The 21,916-nt window shown below is 40.7% G+C and overlaps 1 long non-coding RNA gene across 1 annotated transcript; it reads right to left on the bottom strand.

The window, feature by feature from the left end:
* Positions 1-398: 398 nt before the first annotated feature.
* LOC136886672 (uncharacterized) lies at positions 399-21,884 on the bottom strand. Its single transcript, XR_011019049.1, has 3 exons — positions 21,821-21,884; positions 16,323-16,448; positions 399-531 (listed from the first exon to the last, which is right to left on the bottom strand). It is a non-coding gene; the product is annotated as an uncharacterized lncRNA (long non-coding RNA).
* Between the last annotated feature and the right edge of the window lie 32 nt (positions 21,885-21,916).

The raw sequence follows: 21,916 nt of genomic DNA, 5'->3' as shown, positions 1-21,916 counted from the left end.
CAATATCACCTGCTTCACCTTACTTTATCTACTACATTCCACTGCTCTTATTTAGTATTTCTTTGATTTCCTCCAGAACAATGACTACTATTGCCTGCGCTATATACACATCAAACTGTAAGAGAGGCAGACTACACACCTGCCCGCTCGCTGGCGGATTGTTGCTTCCATTATTCTGACCACTACAGTTTCTATTATTCTTCGCTCCCTGTAATTAATTCCAATCCTCTCCGGAATATCAGAACGCGTTGTCCAGTCTCCTATATCGAACAGGTAGGAGACTGACACAAGCACGCTCCCTAGCTGATAACCGCCCACAAACACTGGGGTCCTACTTCTTTGAGTTAAGGGATACCGAGTGTGTATGAGAGTTTCATTACAACACTAGCTCTTACCGTGTACTGGTGGATGTACAGTAATCACCGAAACAAGCTGCTCAATTTCACTGCTATCACATGATCTTCTTTCTTGGTGGACATTCACGGCTAATTCCCATTGGTTCTTCGTCGATGTCAATCGCCGCGTGTCAACCTGTAACGAAGATCGCAAACCTTAGACATAGACCTTACACTTAGTTGACAATCCACTGTAATTCCAAGGTGGATATGGAGCACGCATTTGGAACAATCCTGCCTCATCACACAAGAAATGCCATTATGCCCATCTACGACATCACACAACGATGATTGGTGTTTTATTCGACGTTTCGCCGTAGCATAGAGTGGTAATTGGGAACATGCATAATTTTCAAAAATATTTTTTTTGAAAAGTACACCAATGAAATAGTACGTAAACGTATTACATTGTGGTATGTTGCCTTGTTTTCTACCATTAAAAAAATGTTTAATAGTGCCTTTCCGCAAGGCGAGTGAAACGGCCTCTGACGTAAGCGGCGCGCTGTGACGTCACGATCCAGTACCGCATGGAGCTCTACCAGCCGTTGTGCATCAGCCGTTGCTAAAAGCCGATTGTTTATTATTCATGATCGCGAATAACTTCAAAATGACAGAAGGAAGGTTCAAAACAGCACAATCAGACAATCTATCATGTGTAGATGTCATCATTCTTGAAAAATAGTGACTTTTGTGGCCGCAGAATTTCGCGGATAACAAGCAAGTTTGTAAGCGGCGTCTTTTATATACGTGCAATGTACTGTAACCCATAGTATTAGGATAACAACGAACCTGGATAGATATCACATCACTTTCAACATTTCCTTCTAGACTGATTCCCCTATTAAAGAACAACATTACATTTTCGGGCTTTCAGCATTAGTAAAGTAAGAAATCGGATTTCAGCACTAACATAAACATATAGGAAGCATTATAGTACTAGTCCGCTTCTGTGGTGTAGTGGTTAATGTGTGCCACTCCCGGAGGCCCGGTTTCGATTCCCGGCTCTGCCATGAAAGTTGAAAACAAATAGTACGAGGACTGGAATCAGCCTCGGGAGGTCAACTGAGTAGAAGGGTTTCGAATCCCACCTCAGCCATCCTCGAAGTGGTTTTTCGTATTTTCCTACTTCTCCTCCAGGCATCTAAGGCCACGGTCGTTTCCTTCCCTCTTCCTTGTCTATCCCTTCCGATCCTCCCATCCTCCAATAAGGCCCCTGTTGAGCATAACAGGTGAGGCCGCCTGGGCGAGGTAATGGCCCTCCTCACCAGTTTCATCACCATACTCGAAGTCTCACGTTCCAGGACACTGCCCTTGAAGTGGTAGAGGTGAAATCCCTCACTGGGTCCGAGAGAAAACCAACCCTGAAGGATAAACTGATTAAGAAAGAAAGAAATAAGAAAGGAAAGAAAGATCATAGTACTATAGGGCTATAATCTATCATTCCCAAATATATATATATATATATATATTTATGGTTGGGACAACTGGCCTACCCACTTCCGGGGCCCATGAAAGAGAATTAAATATCTTTGTGGAGGGAAAAAGTTAAACATGATAAAGATAAATATGACTTCATCTAGTTTTCACAAGTCGGGCTGAGTGGTTCAGACTGTTGATGTGCTGGCCTTCTGACCCCAACTTGGCAGGTTCGATCCTGGTTCAGTCCGGTGGTAGTTGAAGGTGCTCAAATACGTCAGCCTCGTGTCGGTAGATTTACTGGCACGTAAAAGAACTCCTGCAGGACTAAATTCCTGCACATCGGCGTCTCCGAAAATCGTAGAAGTAGTTAGCGGGGCGTGAAGCCAATAACATTAATTAGACTACATTTGGCTTTTAACAAGCTGAGCATATCAGGAAAGAAAAGTGTCCTGGTGACATTTTAGTCGCTCAATACAGGAATGTCTTTGGGTGCTGTGACTTTTTTTTTTTGCTTTACGTCACACCGTCACATATAGGTCTCATGGCGACGATGGGACAGGAAAGGCCTAGGAATGGGAACAAAGCGGCCGTGGCCTTAGGTACAGCCTCAGCATTTGCCTGGTGTGAAAATGGGAAACCACGCAAAACCATCTTCAGGGCTGCCGGCAGTGGGGTTCAAAACCCACTATCTCCCGGATGCGAGCTCACAGCTGCGCGCTCCTAACCGCACGGCCAACTCGCGCGGTATTTTTACCCTTCGGTTTATTGACTTGGCTTGTATAACCTAAAACTTTGGCTAAGTAGGATAATATTTTAAACACCTACATCACTATTTTCACCTGTGTGAAATTATGTTATTTATTTCATTAATATTATGATAATTATTATAATTGAGCATTGTTAACTTATAAGACCCCAACAGACAAGCATTGGTTTTGTGTAGAGTTATACGTTTGTTAAATTCACGTTGTTTCCTTTCATGATGTACACGCCTATTCTTTGTTACATTATATAGAGAGTATTTAGATATAGCCTAAATTTCTTTACCAATTAAGCTCTTCAATAAAGACATACATAACTGTCCCATGCCAAGATATATTGGTAGAATTAGAGCTGTCAAAATGGTTCATAACCCCTTTTATTTATTATCTTGACATGGATCACCCAAAACATAGGTTAGGTTTGGAGAATACTTTAATAATCAGCATTATTTAATGCACTGTTTATTACTTTCATATTCCAAGATGTAATTGAAGCATTTAAATAAAGCATCATACATTAAAATTTAAAGTTTTACCACTAGAACAGCTGACATGGAAAAGTGATTTGAAAATTCAAACAAATTCATCTTACGTTAAAATATTAAAAAAAATAAAATAAACTGTAGACTTTTCCTATATATCACCAGCATTTCTCCGGCTCGCCAAAATCCATTTCTTCCTAGTTTTAGCGTCTTTGGAACATTTATAAACAATTTGTTTGGTATGGTATGTGATGTGCTATTGCACATCGGAACTCTTCACCATTTATAAGTTTTCTGCCTCACTGTCTGCGCAGGATTCATTTTAAGTCTAAAATATACCACTCAGATTATTATCCAATGTATAGACCTCGAATTTAACCATACTAGACACTAACGTAAAGTAGAAATACACGAAGTGTATCCTGCTTCTCACAGTACACTATGTGTTATTTCGTCTGCTAATTCAGTCAACCTGTACCATGACGTCAGACCAATGAGATCGCGTGCTTGCGTGACGTGACATTTTCGTTGATTTTTATCACGTTTCGAGTTATTATTTGTACATTCTGATCACATTTTTGAATTCTGCATGAAATTTTGAATCAGATTAGCATATTTTTAATTAAAACCCCGGATCATGCATGTTCCCTATTGGAGACATGTTGTTTGTTCCTTATTCTGAGACATTACTCTGAAAATCGCGGAGTCATTTTATTCAGTATATTGTTCGTGTGTTTATAAAGCACGAGTTTTCGGGTTTTCTGGGCATCATCCTCCTGCTGTAAAATTTGACAACATGTCCAACAACGACGCTTCTGAAGTCTCATGACCAATGTTGCGAGGTAACTCGTAACTGTGTCGAGAATTAACTTTTAAACATTAAATAGCATTTGGTGTTCGGTTGCTCTGCGTAGCTGTGAAATATTTAAGCTCACCAAGAAGACTGAAGACGTACTCTAAGTCCTCGATAATATCTCCTTAACACAGGAAATACCAATTTTAGAAGTTAGGAGTGGAGGAAATCAGCAGCAAATCACAGATAACAGGGAGTACTTGTTATCATTCCAGGCAGTTTAGCAGTAGATATAGCCTGGCTGGACTACTTCTTACAGTTCTAGGCAGTGTAGCAGTATATATCACCTGGCTTATGGCTCGAAGCAGCGTAGATGTAGATATGACCTGGCTGGACTACTTCTTACGGCTCCGTGTAGTAGTAGATATGACCTGGCTGGAATACTTCTTAAGTCTCCAGGCTTTGTAGCAGTATATATGACCTGGCTGGAATACTTCTTAAGGCTCTAGGCAGTTTAGCAGTAGATAACGTCTGGATGGACTACTTGATACCGGTACGGCTCCATTCTGTGTAGTAATAGATAAGACTTGGCTGGACTGCTTCTTATGGATCCAGGCTTTGTAGCAGTAGATATGACCTGGCTGGACTACTTTTTAAGGCTCCAGGCTGTGTAGTAATAGATAAGACTTGGCTGGACTACTTCTTATGGATCCAGGCAGTTTTATTGAAAATAAATATTTATATAAAGAATGAAGAGCAGATAAAACCTCTTGGCAGATATGTAAGATATGTCCAGACCAAATCATGCGTTCGTCCATGATAACGCTGAGGTTCTTCACTTGTGGTACAAAAGGAATTGCAACATTCTGAAGGATTACTCTCGGCAATGGAAGTTTATTAATACTTGCCATTTGATGTTGATAGCCTAGAAGGATTACTTGTGACTTTGTAGGATTCACTTGAAGGCCTTTGGCAGCAGACCATTCACTAACAGTCTGTAAGTCAATGTTTAGTAAGTCTATATTTTCCTGAAGGTCTTGCGCTGTACAGTCTGTGTAGAGTTGAAGGTCGACAGCGTACATGCAGTATTTGCAATGTCTTAAATTCGATGATACGCCATTCACAAAGAGTGCGATAAGAGAAGGTCCGAGTACAGAGCTTTGAGGGACTCGTCTATTCACGTGACGCTACGAGGGAACGATTACTTTATTAGCTTTCACACATTGTTGACGTTCGTGAAGATAGGAATGCATATATATGTATGTATGTATGTATGTATGTATGTATGTATGTATGTATGTATGTATGTATGTATGTATGTATGTATGTATGTATGTATGTATGTATGTACACGCATCACGAGAAGTCCGTGGATGAGTCACTACAATCTAGGCTATAAATAATTTTATTCACGCTGAGTGAAAGTAATGATAGTTTAGGGGTTGGCCCAAAACTTAATTCTCAAATATTTATATTATTATTGGTCCTATCGATAAATGCTACATAACTAAAGTTTCATAGAATTAAATTTCCGATCATTTCTGTCATACATTTTTACCGTACCCGCTGTGATAACAGAAATATTCATGAATTTGTATTTTTGTTACTGAATCCATATCAACACCGAGCCACGAGAAATTGGGTTAGCAGATTTTAATGAAAATCGGTATATAGAGTTGGGAATTAAAAAACTACAGTCTAAGCTGGATGAAAATGTATTCTACGGGGAGGTGCCTAAAATTTAATTTTTAAATACCTATGTCATTGGTGCTGTCGAAAAGTACTACGTAATTGTTATAGAGAGTACAATTTCCGATCTTTTATGTTTCATTCAGTTTTACCGTACCGACTGTGATAACAGTGGTATTTCAGAGTCGGAAGAAAACTAAATGTGAAAGCCTTAAATGTCGAAAGCGCATAACATTGATCAGCAATATCATTACATTGACCATTGTTTGTTGTGATGTTCTTTGTCCTTTATGCTGCCACTCATATCCGATAGATGGGATTAATACTGTGAACCGAGTATAACAGACTGACTGAATATCGGCTCGAAATAGCTGGGTAGTTTGAAATCTTTCTCCTTTAGCATGCCATTCCTTTGGTTCATCCATTTTCTGATACTGCTGATACGTAACACATTGGTTCATTGTTCGATTTCTACTATTACGCGCTATTTTGATTGAGCAGTTGCACACTTAGGCCTAAGGCAGAGGCTTACTTATTAGTAGTAGTAGTAGTAGCAGCAGTAGTAGTAGTATGACCTGGACTAGAATGATAATTAGGCCTATTCCAAATTATAACACCACAATTCACTAAATAACTCAAACTTCAACGCTGAAAAGAGCCGTTTCTTAAGAAAAGCTTCTTCCTCTTCACTTTTATTAGATTCTACATTCATTTTATTCCAACTTAGCAGTGAAAAGGGTTCCTCCTCTGGCTTGGAGGAGAAATTTTCCTCCAAGTCAGTTAGATTTTTCTGCGGCCAGTGTAGTCTAACTCCTTTTCTAATACTGGCTTTTCTTCTGCCTGCTTGATGATTATTTTTGTGCTTTGGTTCAGATACAGTTGATTAAACACCCTTATATCCTTTCAGTCCAGTCCTATTTCGCTCATAGTTCTAGACAGTAGTTCCCAGTTCACATTGTCAAAGGCATTTTCTGAGTCAATGAAGGTAAGACAAGTTGTTCTATTCATTGCAATCCTTCTCTCTACTAACATGCGTAAGGCCAGAATTGATTCTCTTGCTCCTCTGCCTTCTCTAAATCCAAATTCGTCTTCTCCAACATATTTATCTCCTGTTTTGTTCTTGACTATGTTAATGTGTATCTTGGAGCCATGTGTTAATATTGAAGGTGTCCTCTAATCGGTGCGGTCACCTGCCCTTCCTATTTTCTGTATGGTAATGGCTCTGCATTGTTTGAAATCGTCTGCCACGATTCATCTTTCGTAGCATTCAGTTATTATTCTGAATAATTGGTCTTTATGTTGATACCTAAATGTTTCCGTAATTTTGCTGGCATATCATCAACACCGATTGTTTTCCTACATTCAAACCCCGAATGGCATGTTAAAATTCATGTCTCATGATTGGAGGACATTGCCTTTCTCTTCCACACTCATTGATGTCTTCAATTTGATTATTTTCATTCTTGAAGTCCTAATCACCGTACAGTTCTTCCATGTATTGTTTCCAGCGAGCACATATCTTATCGTTGTCTACCAGTAATATTCCTTCTTTATTTTTTACTACTGCAGATTTAGTTCCAATTTTGTGGTGAAGGGCACTGATTTTCTTATAAATTTGATCCTGTTTTCCCTTTTCCATACTTTCTTCTATCTCTTCCGCATTTTGTTCTAATCTGACTTTAAGCCCTTAACTGAAATCGTCTTTTGTCAGGTGACTTCCACGAGTACCTCTTCTAAGAGGAACTTCAAATAATGTGTTTGTAATAACCATATAATTTTTACTGCAGGAATCTACCGAAGTTTCTCCTCTTGCATTTCTTTCCCCCAGACCAAAATTTCCTACTGTCTTGTTGCCTGTACGGGATCCCACTATTGCATTAAAATTGCTCATTATAGCGACATTATCTTTTTCTTTAGTTTGTTTTAATAGTACTTCTGTATCCTCATACATAGTCTCCACTTCTTCCAAATTATGAGCCGATGTTGGAAAATATATCTGAATTATCACCAAGTCCTCAGGTGCACTATTAATTTTCGCCGTCTTTAATCGCTCGCTGCCATGGTAGGTACTGAAAATATTATTTGACCATTTTCTTCTTATTATAAGTGCCACTCCATGCTTTCCTCTTTTCTCTGAGCAACTTAAATTACTGTAATCTCATCACTGTAGAAGTCTCCATTTCCTTTCCATCTTGCTTCACGTATATCTATTACATCTACCTCATACTTCCTCATCTGGCCTTTCAATTCATCCAGTTTACAAGCTTTCAGTAGCGTTCGTACATTCCATGTTCCCACCTCCATGGCGGTTTTAGTGCGATTTCGCTTGCTAATGACCTGAAAAGCGCTCTTACCTCTCCTGCCAGATCTAGGGTTCCGAAATCCATGATCAGTAGTCAACGTTTCCTCATTAATGTCAGCTCCCATTGTTTGCATTCTACTTGGGATATCCTTAGGATCCTTAATGGAGTGGTTTCCCGTTGCCTTCTCCATTCCATGCCGTTGACCAATATGTATAGATTCATCCGCCTTTAGGGGCAATTTCTCACTCCAAGGACAAGAGAGTGCCGTAACCTCAATTCGTTCATCCACCCGCGGAGGAGGCTGTTGACATTCAGGGGGTCACTTATATCGACGGCCAATCGGTCCCCTTTTAGTCGCCTTTTACGACAGACAGAGGTTACCGTGGGTGAATTCTAACCCGCAGCCCACACCTTACAAAACTGAACTAGAGTAGGTACGATCAATAAAATATTCTACAATATGTATTTCTGATCAGTAGTAACATTTTGTGAGAGATGATAATTTAAATTCCTATAAGTTATGCTTAATACTGGTTACAAGAGATGGCTTTATATTTGAGGATTTATCAGGGACGCGAAGAGCAATTTAAGCGGTAAGCAGTAGACCCCTCCAGCAGTCCTCAGTATTCTCTGAAATGCAACGCTCTATTACGTGACCTAAACTTTAGGGCGACGAAGTACTCAGCATCTTTGGGAATACGGCGCAACATATGTATATTTTTCTTACACGAAGTCAGTTTCTCATAGAAAGAATCCCGTGATGTCGTTATCGTACCGTCTCCTTTAGGCTTATCGGGATGATTTGGGACCAATGAATACGAAGACCTCTCGTAACTTTTAACAAATTTATCGCAGAGGGGCAGGTTTAAAGCGCCAACTACGGAAGAAGTTTGCGAATTTCTTAGTAATTCGCACGATGGGTACATCCACGAGTCAGCAGTGCTAGTAAGATCCTGAACTTCCACACCAGAGATGCCAGCACAAAATCCGTGAATCCTGGATTGACGTATCTCACAGAAAAAGTAATACATTGGATCTACCGTCACCTAATTTCCTACATAGACGACAGACAATTGTTCGTTATCTTCTGTCTGACAAACACAATCACAAAGAACAAGTAACTTAAACGTTGAAAATCAAATTGGAAATATACGATGCTTGAATACTAACAAAACATGGCTACCGTTCCTTAGTTGGTGTAAAGGACACATAGGTGGTGTTAACTAACACAGTATACCTTTCAAGGCGAAATTTTACAATCAACGACAAACAAGAAACTATAACAAGGTGGCTGTCGTCTTGTTCGCAGCTAAACTTAAGAATTTAGGGGAAACATTGTCATAAAAACTCAGCCGCGGAGGACAACACAATCACATATGTAAAACACACTAACAAACTTCGCAAACAGTCGGCGATCCCAAAAGAAGCACAATCAATACGGAGATTGCTTGACTGAAATCAATGGCCAAATCCACAGCCTCCTTAGAGTAGAGTCTGTGAGTATTAATTCTGCTAACTACTAAGTCCTAGCGCATCCGTTGACCATGTCAGGAACAAGCAGGCTGCTTGCCTTGGGGCAAGCCGATTACGAAGAAGGCAGATATAATTTAAATCGCTTGCCCAAGTCCCAGCGATAACACTACACATGTAATTACTTGTGCTATGAGATACTCCACCGCCATTCCTTGTCTCTTCTTAAATCCGTTAGTGGTTAGCACATGTAAATCAGGTTTTGGTTTGATCACTGCCTTCGTAATACACAGGACGTACTGTAGAAAGCGCGCCAAACCCATCAGCTGATCAGTTTAATGAGCTAAGCGAATGCTACAAGTTGTATTTGCGATTGTAATTCATAAGGATTGGGAGGATTCTGTGGATAATTGTGAGTGTTGAAAGGCTTAACTTAACATTAATTTAAGTTTATTGAATGTTTCTTCTTCAAACTTATCACATCAGAGTTTACGTAGATAACGAGACAGTAGAGGAGCAAAGACAGTTCACCTCCCGGAAATGAGTAAGCACCCGAGGTCTTGTAGTGTAGCAATGAGGTTCCAATGCAAGGTCATTAACCCCTAGTATAGTAGGTGAGCAATGTCGATTTGCGGATTTTGCATAAGAGAGCGACTCCAACCTCACATTCGCTATCTTGAAGGGCCTAACATTACTTTAAAGACTAGTTGCCCTTCCCGACGCCTAAGAGAGCGAGCCTAACCTCACAACTGCCATCTTGAAGGGACTATCATTAGTTTTACGGCAAGATACCCCTCCAGAAGACAATTGCACCAGATGGCGGCTATACACAGCTCCTTATGAGACGCCATAGGAGCGCTTTGCGCTAGATGACGACTGCACTTATGAGACGGCCTAGGAGTGCTTGCGCAAGATGGCGGCAGCTCTTATGAGACGACCTAGGGGCGTTTGCGCAAGATGGCGGCTGCTCTTTTGAGATGGCTTATAGGCGCTTGTGCAGGATGGCGACTGCTCTTATGAAAAGGCTTAGGGACACTTGTGCAAGATGGCGGCTACATATAGACGGCTTAGGTGCGCTTGCGGAAGATGGCGGCTATACACAAGCTCTTTTAGAGGAAGCTAGCTGAGGGGGCTACTGCGCAAGATGGCGGCTATACACAGGCTCTTACGCGACGGCCTAGGGGCGATTGCGCAAAATGGCGGCTATACACAGGCTCTTGTGGAGAAAGATACGGACTATAGCCGATTGCTCAAGCTGGCGGGTGTACATGGCCCTTTTTTGTAGAAAGATGAAGGCTATGGGCGATTGCGCAAGATGGCGATTATACATAGGCCCGGCTATACGTGGTCTCTTATAAGAACATCTAGTGCCATAATAAATAATTTGGTTACATTTAAGCAGTCGAACAAATTATCGGACAAACATGTAACTTGAAATTTCGGTTCGAAAATATACTATCTGAGTGTGTTGGCATGGGTAATAAGCATGTAGCTCATGCGGAAAGTGAAATTAAACAGAACGCCTAGTGCCACAAGAAATACATTGGTTACATTCAAGCCCCTAGCAGTCGAACAAATTATCGGATATACATGTAACTTGAAATTTCGGTTCAGAAATGTAATACTTCAGTCTGTTGGCATGGGTAATAAGCATGTAGCTCATGCGGAAAAGGAAATTAAACAGAACGCCTAATGCCATAAGAAATGCATTGATTATATTTAAGCCCCGAGCACTCGAACAAATTATCAGAAAAACATGTAACATGAAATTTTGGTTCAGAAATATACTATTTGAATCCGATGGCATGGGTTATAGGCATTTATCTATTGCGGAAAGTGAAGTAAACAGTTCGCGTAGCGCTATAAGAAATACATTGCTCACATTTAAGCCCCTAGCAGTGGAACAAATTATCGGATAAACATGTAACTTGAAATTTTTGTTCGGAAATATACTATCTGAATCTGTTGGCATGCGTTATAAGCATGTGGGTCATGCTGAAAGTGAAATAAGGAATACATAACTTACATTTAAGCCCCTAGCATTCGAACAAATTATTGCATAAACATGAAACATGAAATATCGAAATTATCAAATTACTCGTGGCTGTGTTTACAAACAAAAGCACGTAGAATTTCAAGTTTCGCGCACCCACGTGACTAAGGTAGCACCCATGAGGATTTAGCCCCGTCAAGATGCTCTCTTATTTAAAGATGGCCACTGACAGCTGTCAAAAAAAGCACATGGCTTTGTTTACAAACAAGAGAACGTGGCTTTGTTTAAAACAAGTGCACATGGTTGTGACGTCACGGTCACGTGGTCATTACGTCATGGGGTCAATGACATTTGCCGGGATCAATGACCTCGGGTGCTGACGCAGCAGGAAAAGTGCTGACGCCGAGTGTTTGGGAACCCCACTGCTCCACTACTCAAAGGGGAACGGAAATAAATACATTCTGGTGTGTGTAGATGGCTTCACAAGATTTTCATGGTTGTTTCCGACTAAGCTGGCCACCGCTCAGTCTACTATTTCGTATCTTAATACTATCTTTGCTTCTTTTGTTCCTTGTCACTATATAGTTTCTGATTATGCTAAGGCTTACACATCCAACCTATTCCGAAAATTCTGTTTTGACCTGTCTATTTCACATGTAACAAGTTCTGCTTACTACCCTCAACCATCTCTGGCTGAGCGGGTTAATCGTAATCTTCGATCGGCATTGATTGCTTTTCATCATAAAGATCATTCCAGGTGGGTTACTTCGTTGCATTGGTTACCTTCTGCTTTAAATTCAGCTGTTCATGAGTCACACTCGTGCTCCATGGTCACAGGGGACTCGGCAAGGTCGGGAATTCCTCTGGCACGGGGACTGGGTGTTTATGTCGTCCTCATCATCATTTCATTGTCATCACGAAGCGCAGGTCGCCTAGGGGTGAGCCCTGCACCTGTCCTCGGACACTCCCGGCACTCTCCCAACACGCCTCTCTCTAATCTTTGGTCACTTGCCAGAGACAATAGATCCCGATATTATTAGAGATCTACGGAAAAGGCTAAAAGTAACTTTAAAGTTTCTCGTGAAAAGGTTAGAGAAAGGTATGATCGTGGTGGGAGTCCCACCAATTTAAAAGACGGAGATCAGGTTATAGCAAAAGAATTTGTAGCTGCGGGCAAGCTTGCCCCAGATTTCATGGGCCATGTGTTAATTTAGATTTCCTAACTCCTGTCACTTTATTGGTCAGCAACCCAGCTACTGAGAGGATAATTAGGGTTGACCTTTTTCAAGTGCAACCAGTGTAAATTCCACACAGGCCACTAAATCTTGGCAGTAAGGGAAGGTTGTTTTTCTTTCATAACTTTCTGGAATTTTAAAATTTATTAGATAACTTAGCATTGTAATATGGAGGTCTTCTGCCCCGACTATGAGGGAATTAGCTTGTAAACCTTCCCCTCTATTAAATATGTGCCTGTTGGTCATGTCTTGGAGGCCATTACCTAGCCCCCGTCTCCAAACTTCGGCCTACTGAGACACTCATCCTCATTTATCTACATTATTTAATATATTTTTTTGTTCTTTGATATTTCTCTATATAATGAATATAAAAATCACTAATAGTGTTTTCTAAATATATTTTAATTTCTAATTTCATTCACATATTGAGTACGTGACATTGTGCTTTTTTCGAAAAGTAATGAATATGTAAGGACATTTTCAGAAATAAAAAAATCAAATGATGATGACGTTAATGATGATGAATACAAGAAATAAAAATGCTGCACTGTTTTATTTTTAGTTTTGGTCTTATGAAAGGTGATTGTGGTATGAATGTCATGGCTGAGTTTGTTGGTTTAGCACCAAAAATGTATGCATATGAGACAGAAAATTCTCAATCTCTAATAAAGGCAAAAGGTTTACGTTCAATCCCAGGTAGCCAGTTACAATTTTAACACTATCGTAATGTACTGGCATCTACAAATGCAGTTTTTTGTGGACAATGAGAATACCATCACACAGACATCATGTTATTACTACTGAACAGAACAAATGTTCATTAATTCTATTTGAAGATAAATGTCAGTGAAATAGTTATTCTCTTACGATTGTACCATAGGTGTACAAAACGTATAGGTGTTTGTTATGCCTTGATATTTTTATGTATATAATATTCATGAATATTTCATTGTTCTAAATACAATAATTATGTGTTAAAAGGGGAAAATTATCTAAAAATATTATTACATCATCATTCATTTTAAAATTCTATTTTTAATTTCTATAATCACGATGTAAAATTATAAAACATATATTCTCTAGATTTTTTTTAACATTTCTCCTAACCCGACCCCTCTTTATTCATCTACCACTCTCTCCTCTTTTTTATCTAACATAAAACCTGAGTAAATAATTGTAAAACTTGTGCGTCACATGTTATCAGGAGGTGCAGTGGACAACTCTATACCAGATTGATGTTATAACAATAACGTAATTATATCTGTGTCACAAATGTATTGTTATCACGTAATTATAATTTATTAAATTTGTACCGGGAGGTACACCCCAACGCCGCGTATTCAAATTCAGCGCCTAAACGAACTCCTCTATTGGTAAAACAGTGAAACTGAAACTACACCAACTTGGAACATTACTCAGAAGATGTCACTACAGAAATATAATGGAATTTTGTTATTATGAAGTTTCCTAAACTGACTGAATTTCTACTAGTTTTGTTTGCTATGCATCAAGAAGTTTAGACATTCTTCTACAGATGGCACTACTAAAAACTATGGTCATGCACCCTGGTGCGAGGTGGAAGAATTTATCATTTAAAGAAGTTTTGTATTTCTAGGATTCTTAACCGATTGATGTTCATTTAATTTTGGGTTGGCAATATTTCCCTTTGATTTCCGCCAGTTTTGAATCTAGCCAATCCTAAATTACTGCAATTAATTTTCAACCTATCACAGGTTTCTTGTTCGATTTTGAGTGTTACTTTTTGAGTTGACCAATTAAATTGAGAGGGTGTGGCTGGTGTAGTCTTGAATGATCTCGAACCTTCCCTGAGGGTTTATAAACCGCGGCTTTTCACGTTTCTTGGCCAATTGATTGTCATCTTACTGAGTGTGAGTGTCAAAGCAGGAGGCAGGTGGCCTCTTTCATTGGTCAACAGAACATCTACAAGGTAATGGCCACAGAACTACTTTCTTTCTTGCTATCTCCGCAGTTTTACCCGAGGGAAAGGTCCGACTCTTTTGTTATGTAACAAACTTTTCTAAAATGTAAATCTTCTTCGGCTAATGTGAAAATTTCATAAATCTTTAACTCTAAATCGGGGATAGAGAGTGAATTACCCTCTCGAGCTCCCCTTCATCTTGGTTTGGAGTGACTACGTTTTTCTCTCACTGCTTTGCCTACTGTAATGTGTTAAAGTAATTTCTGTACGAGTCACCTCAGTAGTTTGGGAATAGCCCCTGTTTCATTGGCCTAGAGCCCCTTAGGTTGTTTTAGCGTTCATATCTAGGAGTGCAAGTATACGCCTCCATTCATTTTGTGGTCGGGCCATTAATTTATTCCACGAAGGCCCAGTAGGTTGGGTATTTAATACCCCTTTAGAAATAATTTCCATTTCTAAATGGTGGTTTGAGAGACCCGAGATTGATGTAATGTTGCCTCGAGTACGCTTGGAAACCTGAGAGCCTGTTAGCTCTTTTTCAAAGTTTTGTAATTGTAAAGAGTGCCTCTGGAAGGCTAGATACTGAATTTTGGAGAGTAAGTGCTCTTGAATTAGGGGATTTCTGCCCCTGAATAATTTGTGCTCTTTTGTAAATTTGAGCTGGGGACTCAAGAATTTTAAAGCGAGGGGCTTGAAGTTCAGGACCTGTTGAATTCACTAATATTGTATTTTCCTTGACTTGTTTCAAAATCGCTAATTGTACCTGTTATGTTGTTATTTGTTAATTTTTTGAAATTCTAAAGAAATATAATCTTTGTTAAAGTTTTAAATTAATTTTGACACTGTTGTTAGATCCATTCAAGCCCGCACCTTATTTCATCACCTCTGCGTTCCACGGGTAACCCCGGAACAAAATTACTTAATCTAATCCTCTTATCCGTTATTCATTGCAAACTAGAGCGGGGATCATTATTAGGTAGCTCTTCATTTGTATTAATAACAACATTAGGATTTCGCTTTAAAACTTTAAAACTAAATGGAGTCGAGAAATTCAAAATGCCGCGCTACAGGAAAAGCACATGACTAAGACCCGTCAAGATGATAGCAGTGAGGTTAGGGTTCATTTCCATTTTGAAAATTCCGAACACGTGGCTAAGTCCCGTCGAGATAACAGCTGTGTTAGCGATCCTTCTGGAGAAGGCATGTCGAGAAAGGCAGCTAGCCTTAAAACTAGGCTCCTCTGACCTCTAGTGAAAATGCTGATGCCGTTATCATTGTTTTAGAACCCGCCTTGCCCTATTATTATTATTATTATTATTATTATTATTATTATTATTATTATCTCCGTATTTGTATTAATGCATACTAATTATTCATTGGGTACACTGAAGAGTAAAACCCTCGAGCTTCGACCGCGTCAATCACACTTCAAACCTACTTAGATAATATAACAGAGACCTGACTTACGAGTTGCGATGCGATTACAGTTGGCAATGATCTTGCCTGTTATATTAATTCAACGTTTGTGAATATTTCATAATTAAAAAGTACAGACACATTATGTCCTTGCATTGCACGGGTCGGACGGAGGAAACAGTTCACCACTTTGCGTGACGTCATAAGAGCAACAGAAAGGCCTATATATCGTGAAGGCAGTGGTTTGATGCACTATAATATCAAGAACCTATCACAAACTGTATTACTGTGGTTTGAAAGTTGGGTTAAATTCGAATGGCGCATGCAAACATTTTGAATACAAAGCCCTAAGAAACGTGTATTTATAACATAAAATATTATCCATCCAACACAGAAGCACAACTCTGCAATTGAGAACACACGGTACCGTTATCATCCAATGTCCACTGGCATTCTTGCGGCCTTGCACAGACACGTCCAACTTCGAGCCCACAGACGATGCACAGTGATCTGCGCTCGCCAGTGAAACTGCTAGCATCAGGAGCAAGAGAACCTGGAACACGTACGAAGCTCAACTGTTAACTATGACTGAAATGACAGCCTAAAGGAGGTTTTGACAGAAAATTTGGTACTTCAATGCAGAACACTGATTTCGGTTTCATCTATCCATCCTCAGTCAAACAAACACATAAACTTAGATATTCAGCCCAGTTTGAAAATGTTGATGGTCAGTTAACAAAACGGAGCGCAGTATTTACCTGTGTAGTATAATCGTCTGTTTCCCTGTGCAGTTATATGTATTCTGACAAGCTTCATGAACTTTGTCCTAACTACTTGTTAATTATCATCATGAGAGCTTCATGAACTTTGTTCTAGGTATATGTTAAATAATATGACCATTTCACATCCCTTGCTACACTTTCTTCCTGAGGTGGCCTATATTTCTATAACGGAGTAAGACTACAGCCCCATCTAGTCCAAGTAACTATTGTGCGGGGAACTCGTCCTGTGATAATCTCTCACTGAACACTGATTGCAGTTACTTCCACGGAGCAGAGAGCGTGAGGTGCACGGGGTTAGTTTTACCTGGTTATCCTCTCTATATTAAGGAATTCAAACACCAGGGAATAAGCCCTACATAAATCTTACCCTAACAATTACATGCTTACTATAAACGTCGAAAACTTCCCGAGATTCACATAGTTAAAGTTCTGCATTAGCATGTTCATTAGCTCATGTTCAGGCTGCTGCCTCGCCTCCTCTCCCTTAATCCGCGTCTATCAGTACAAGAACCCTTAGCTCAAAAATTCACTCTTTAAATAGGGTAACAGCCACTGTTTCTGGAACGATTTATTTTTATGCATTTCGATTGGATAATCTATTTCATATTATATAATTTAAGAGCTGATTAAATTGTTGACAGATTTGATAACTTCTGAATGATTCAAAGAAAAGCTGACTGGCGATAGGTTACCCAGGTTCCATATAACAGTTTCCTTTCAGAATGATAATGTGCTTTCAGCAACGGGAGCAATAAGAAATCGATTATAGGGACATTTGTCCCGGAAAGACAAACTACTAGAATATCTGTCGTTTCAAGGTATTTTACACAGGTGACAGCATATACAACTCTAAGAGGCCCCAATCTCGATGCAGAGAACATAAATGCCAGTAATACCTACAACTTTTTCTCTAGTATTCTATCACACATATTCTCTAAATGTGCCGAAGTTGGATATAACTACCTATTTATCTCGGAGCACTTCCCCAGTTACTTGGCTGTTTGCATGAAGGAGCTATACCAAATTAATTCAGAGTCTCTATAGTATCCCCAGCTTGACATGTGGGGCGCGGAATTTGAGGAAAGTGTTCTTTGTGGTTATATTGGACGCATCTTCAAAATTTCAAACTGTTCTGATAGAAGAAAATTTGTGTTTAGGAAAATTCATTTCCGTGAGGGCTCAAGCAAGATATAGCAGGCAAAACCAGTACATTGGAGCAGGTGGAGCATTATCTGGTCATACTAGGATTAAGAGTGGATCCTGCAAGGCAATTTTACTGGACGGCGGTGTTTCCTGGTATATTAATTACTGTGTCGATGCCGTAAAATTAGTACATGTGGTTCACTGCAAGTACCTAGATCAGCTTCACACATCTCTTCATATGGTTATGGGTGCATTTAGGAGTCGCAATAAGGATGTACTAGAGGCGTATAAGTTATTGGTAAGACACGTTCAGCGTGTGAGAGACTCACTAGGATTACTTGACTCAAGAACAACATGAAAGATCCACAGGAGAGCAGCGCGATTTGCCCTGGGTGACTTCTGACAAGGAGTAATATAATGAAAATATTGGAAACTTCGGGCTGGGAAGACTTGGGAGTAAGGAGACGCACAACTGAGCTGTAATACATTACTTCACGGACACTCATATTACACACACATAACTCTATACATGGAAAATGTCTGGGATAGTGTTTTAAGTGTTATGTCTGCATGACCTAAGCGCCATCACAGTCCTGGGTCTGCGGCCTCTTAGCACACTTTACACGCCAATTCTGTGAGGAAGGAATGCTGTAGAAATAAACTGACGATATGCAGCAGATCTTGTTGAAAGTGGTGTGAGGAAAGCCATCGTCAGAAGATTAGGTGCATTTGAAATGCGGGTCTACTGTATTGACCAGGATGAATAGAAATATGCAGCTCTACGCTGGGTCATATCATTAGGCGCCATCCTCCAAATATTTATACAAGGGAAGATCAAGAAAATATGGGTCCTGGGTGGCCCCGCACGTGTTGGCAGGGGAATCTTCGACAGCAGTTCAGCCAACAGCAAAACTAAGTTCTCCAGTGACGGGTACGGCACTAGGACTCTATCCAGTGTAATGCTAATTATTCCGGCAGACAGAGCGTCCAGTGAGACGGGGGAAAACGCGTGGAACCGATCATGACTACTTGCATAGAATAATGTACTATTAATAACGGATTGTCCCTCTGTAGCTCGTGTGGAGAGACCGCACATATCTCTATAGCATGGTGCCTGCTGCAAATGAGGTCCTGTAAGCTGCTCTTCTCTACTGCTCGTGTGGAGACACCGCACTTAACTGTACAGCTTGGTGCCTACTGCAAATTAGCTCCTGTAAGCCTCTCTTTGCTCTCCTCTATAGCTCGTGTGGAGAGACCGCACTTTACTGTATAGCTTGGTGCCTGCCGCAAATGAGCTCCTGTAAGCCTCTCTTTGCTCTCCTCTATAGCTCGTGTGGAGAGACCGCACTTTACTGTATAGCTTGGTGCCTGCTGCAAATGAGCTCTTGAAAGCCTCTCTTTGCTCTCCTCTATAGCTCGTGTAGAGAGGTCGCACTTAACTGTATAGCTCGGTGCCTGCTGCAAATGAGCTCCTGCAAGTCTCTCTTTGCTCTTCTCTATGGCTCGTGTGGAGAGACCGCACTTAACTGTATAGCTTGGTGCCTGCTGCAAGTGAGCTCCTATAAGCCACTCTTTGCTCTCCTCTATAGCTCGTGTGGAGAGACCGCACTTAACTGTATAGCTCGGTGCCTGCTCCTAATGAGCTCCTGTAAGCCTCTCTTTGCTCTTCTCTATGGCTCGTGTGGAGAGACCGCACTTAACTGTATAGCTCAGTGCCTGCTGCAAATGAGCTCCTGTAAGCCTCTCTTTGCTCTTCTCTATGGCTCGTGTGGAGAGACCGCACTTAACTGTATAGCTTGGTGCCTCCTGCAAGTGAGCTCCTATAAGCCTCTCTCTGCTCTCCTCTATAGCTCGTGTGGAGAGACCGCACTTAACTGTATAGCTCGGTGCCTGCTCCTAATGAGCTCCTGTAAGCCTCTCTTTGCTCTCCTCTATAGCTCGTGTGGAGAGACCGCACTTAACTGTATAGCTTGGTGCCTCCTGCAAGTGAGCTCCTGTAAGCCTCTCTTTGCTCTCCTTCGTAGCTCGTGCGGAGAGACCGCACTTAACTGTATAGCTTGGTGCCTGCTGCAAGTGAGCTCCTGTAAGCCTCTCTTTGCTCTCCTCTATAGCTCGTGTGGAGAGACCGCACTTAAATGTATAGCTCGGTGCCTGCTCCTAATGAGCTCCTGTAAGCCTCTCTTTGCTCTTCTCTATGGCTCGTGTGGAGAGACCGCACTTAACTGTATAGCTCGGTGCCTGCTGCAAATGAGCTCCTGTAAGCCTCTCTTTGCTCTTCTCTATGGCTCGTGTGGAGAGACCGCACTTAACTGTATAGCTTGGTGCCTCCTGCAAGTGAGCTCCTATAAGCCTCTCTCTGCTCTCCTCTATAGCTCGTGTGGAGAGACCGCACTTAACTGTATAGCTCGGTGCCTGCTCCTAATGAGCTCCTGTAAGCCTCTCTTTGCTCTCCTCTATAGCTCGTGTGGAGAGACCGCACTTAACTGTATAGCTTGGTGCCTCCTGCAAGTGAGCTCCTGTAAGCCTCTCTTTGCTCTCCTCTATAGCTCGTGTGGAGAGACCGCACTTAACTGTATAGCTTGGTGCCTCCTGCAAGTGAGCTCCTGTAAGCCTCTCTTTGCTCTCCTTCATAGCTCGTGCGGAGAGACCGCACTTAACTGTATAGCTTGGTGCCTCCTGCAAGTGAGCTCCTGTAAGCGTCTCTTTGCTCTCCTCTATTGCTCGTGTGGAGAGACCGCACTTAACTGTATAGCTTGGTGCCTGCTGCAAATGAGCTCTTGAAAGCCTCTCTTTGCTCTCCTCTATAGCTCGTGTGGAGAGACCGCACTTAACTGTAGAGCTTGGTGCCTGCTGCAAATGAGCTCTTGAAAGCCTATCTTCCCTCTCCTTCGACTTATCTCCACCACAGACAGCACAATCTTGTGTTACATCACGTTCCCTTGTTTGAACATTCATCAATCACAAATATTCCACTCAAATTCTATGAAAATTCCACTACTCTATTGAGATATTTCATCCTTAAGTGGTGAAATGGTTTGGTACAATAAGTACCGGGTTCGATTAGCTGCCGTGTCGGGATTTTAACCTTAATTGGGTAATCGGGGGCCGTGTATTTGTGATGTGTTCTTAAGTAGGAGCCGCATCCACAGAGACATGCAGGTCGCCTATAAGACCTAGCCCAGGCCTGCTCGGAGGACATTCGCCATTATTATTATTATTATTATTATTATTATTATTATTATTATTATTAATTTTATTATTATTATTATTATTATTATTATTATTATTATTATTATTATTATTATTATTATTATTATTATTATTATTATTATTTGTCCAACCCCTGTACCGTTTCCTCTACGGGGTCGTGTATCAGGTGAGATGAATCTGTCGAGGCGGTTTTGTTATGACCGAATGCCCTTTCTTATCAGAAAAGCTAATGAGATGAAATATGATAGTTAGAGAGGAGAGGGTGAGAACCAGTGCCGGCACATAGCCTACGCTTCTTCTTGTCGAATAGCAGCAAGGGGACTGCTCGTGGCTTAACATCTCCATCCGGCGATCGAATCACCAGCAACAGCGTCATATGCTCTCACTCCGTATGAGCACTGCGGAGACTTTTGGAATTTAATCAAGGCTTATCTAGTGATAAAAGTAGGATACCAGCAATTCCCCTACCCTGCCGGCCAACATTCTGATGGTGAACGTTCTTTCGACCAACGGGACCCGAACCCGGTAACCACGTTGTCAGGGCGATTTAGACTTCAACGCCTTAACGATCATGGCCACGATGCGTCCTCTTATTATTCTTATTCTTATTCTTATTCTTATTCTTATTATTATTATTATTATCATTATTATTATTATTATTATTATTATTATTATTATTATTATTATTATTATTATTATTATTATTATTATTAAATTTCCACTCCAAGCCTGACATCAACTCTCCCTTGACCCCTTGTTATCAGCTACAGAGAAATAAACGAACACTCACCAAGAGAAGCGACATCCTTACGAGTTCTGACAGTGATATCATTCGCTCTGGCTTGCTATTTATTTCATTGACTTGAGTGTTAAGAAAGTCCCGCAT

The sequence above is a fragment of the Anabrus simplex genome, chromosome X, assembly GCF_040414725.1.
Source record: "Anabrus simplex isolate iqAnaSimp1 chromosome X, ASM4041472v1, whole genome shotgun sequence".
Taxonomy (NCBI): domain Eukaryota; kingdom Metazoa; phylum Arthropoda; class Insecta; order Orthoptera; family Tettigoniidae; genus Anabrus; species Anabrus simplex.
Note: the sequence above shows the minus strand (reverse complement) of the source record. Positions and strands in the feature narration are given on the sequence as shown.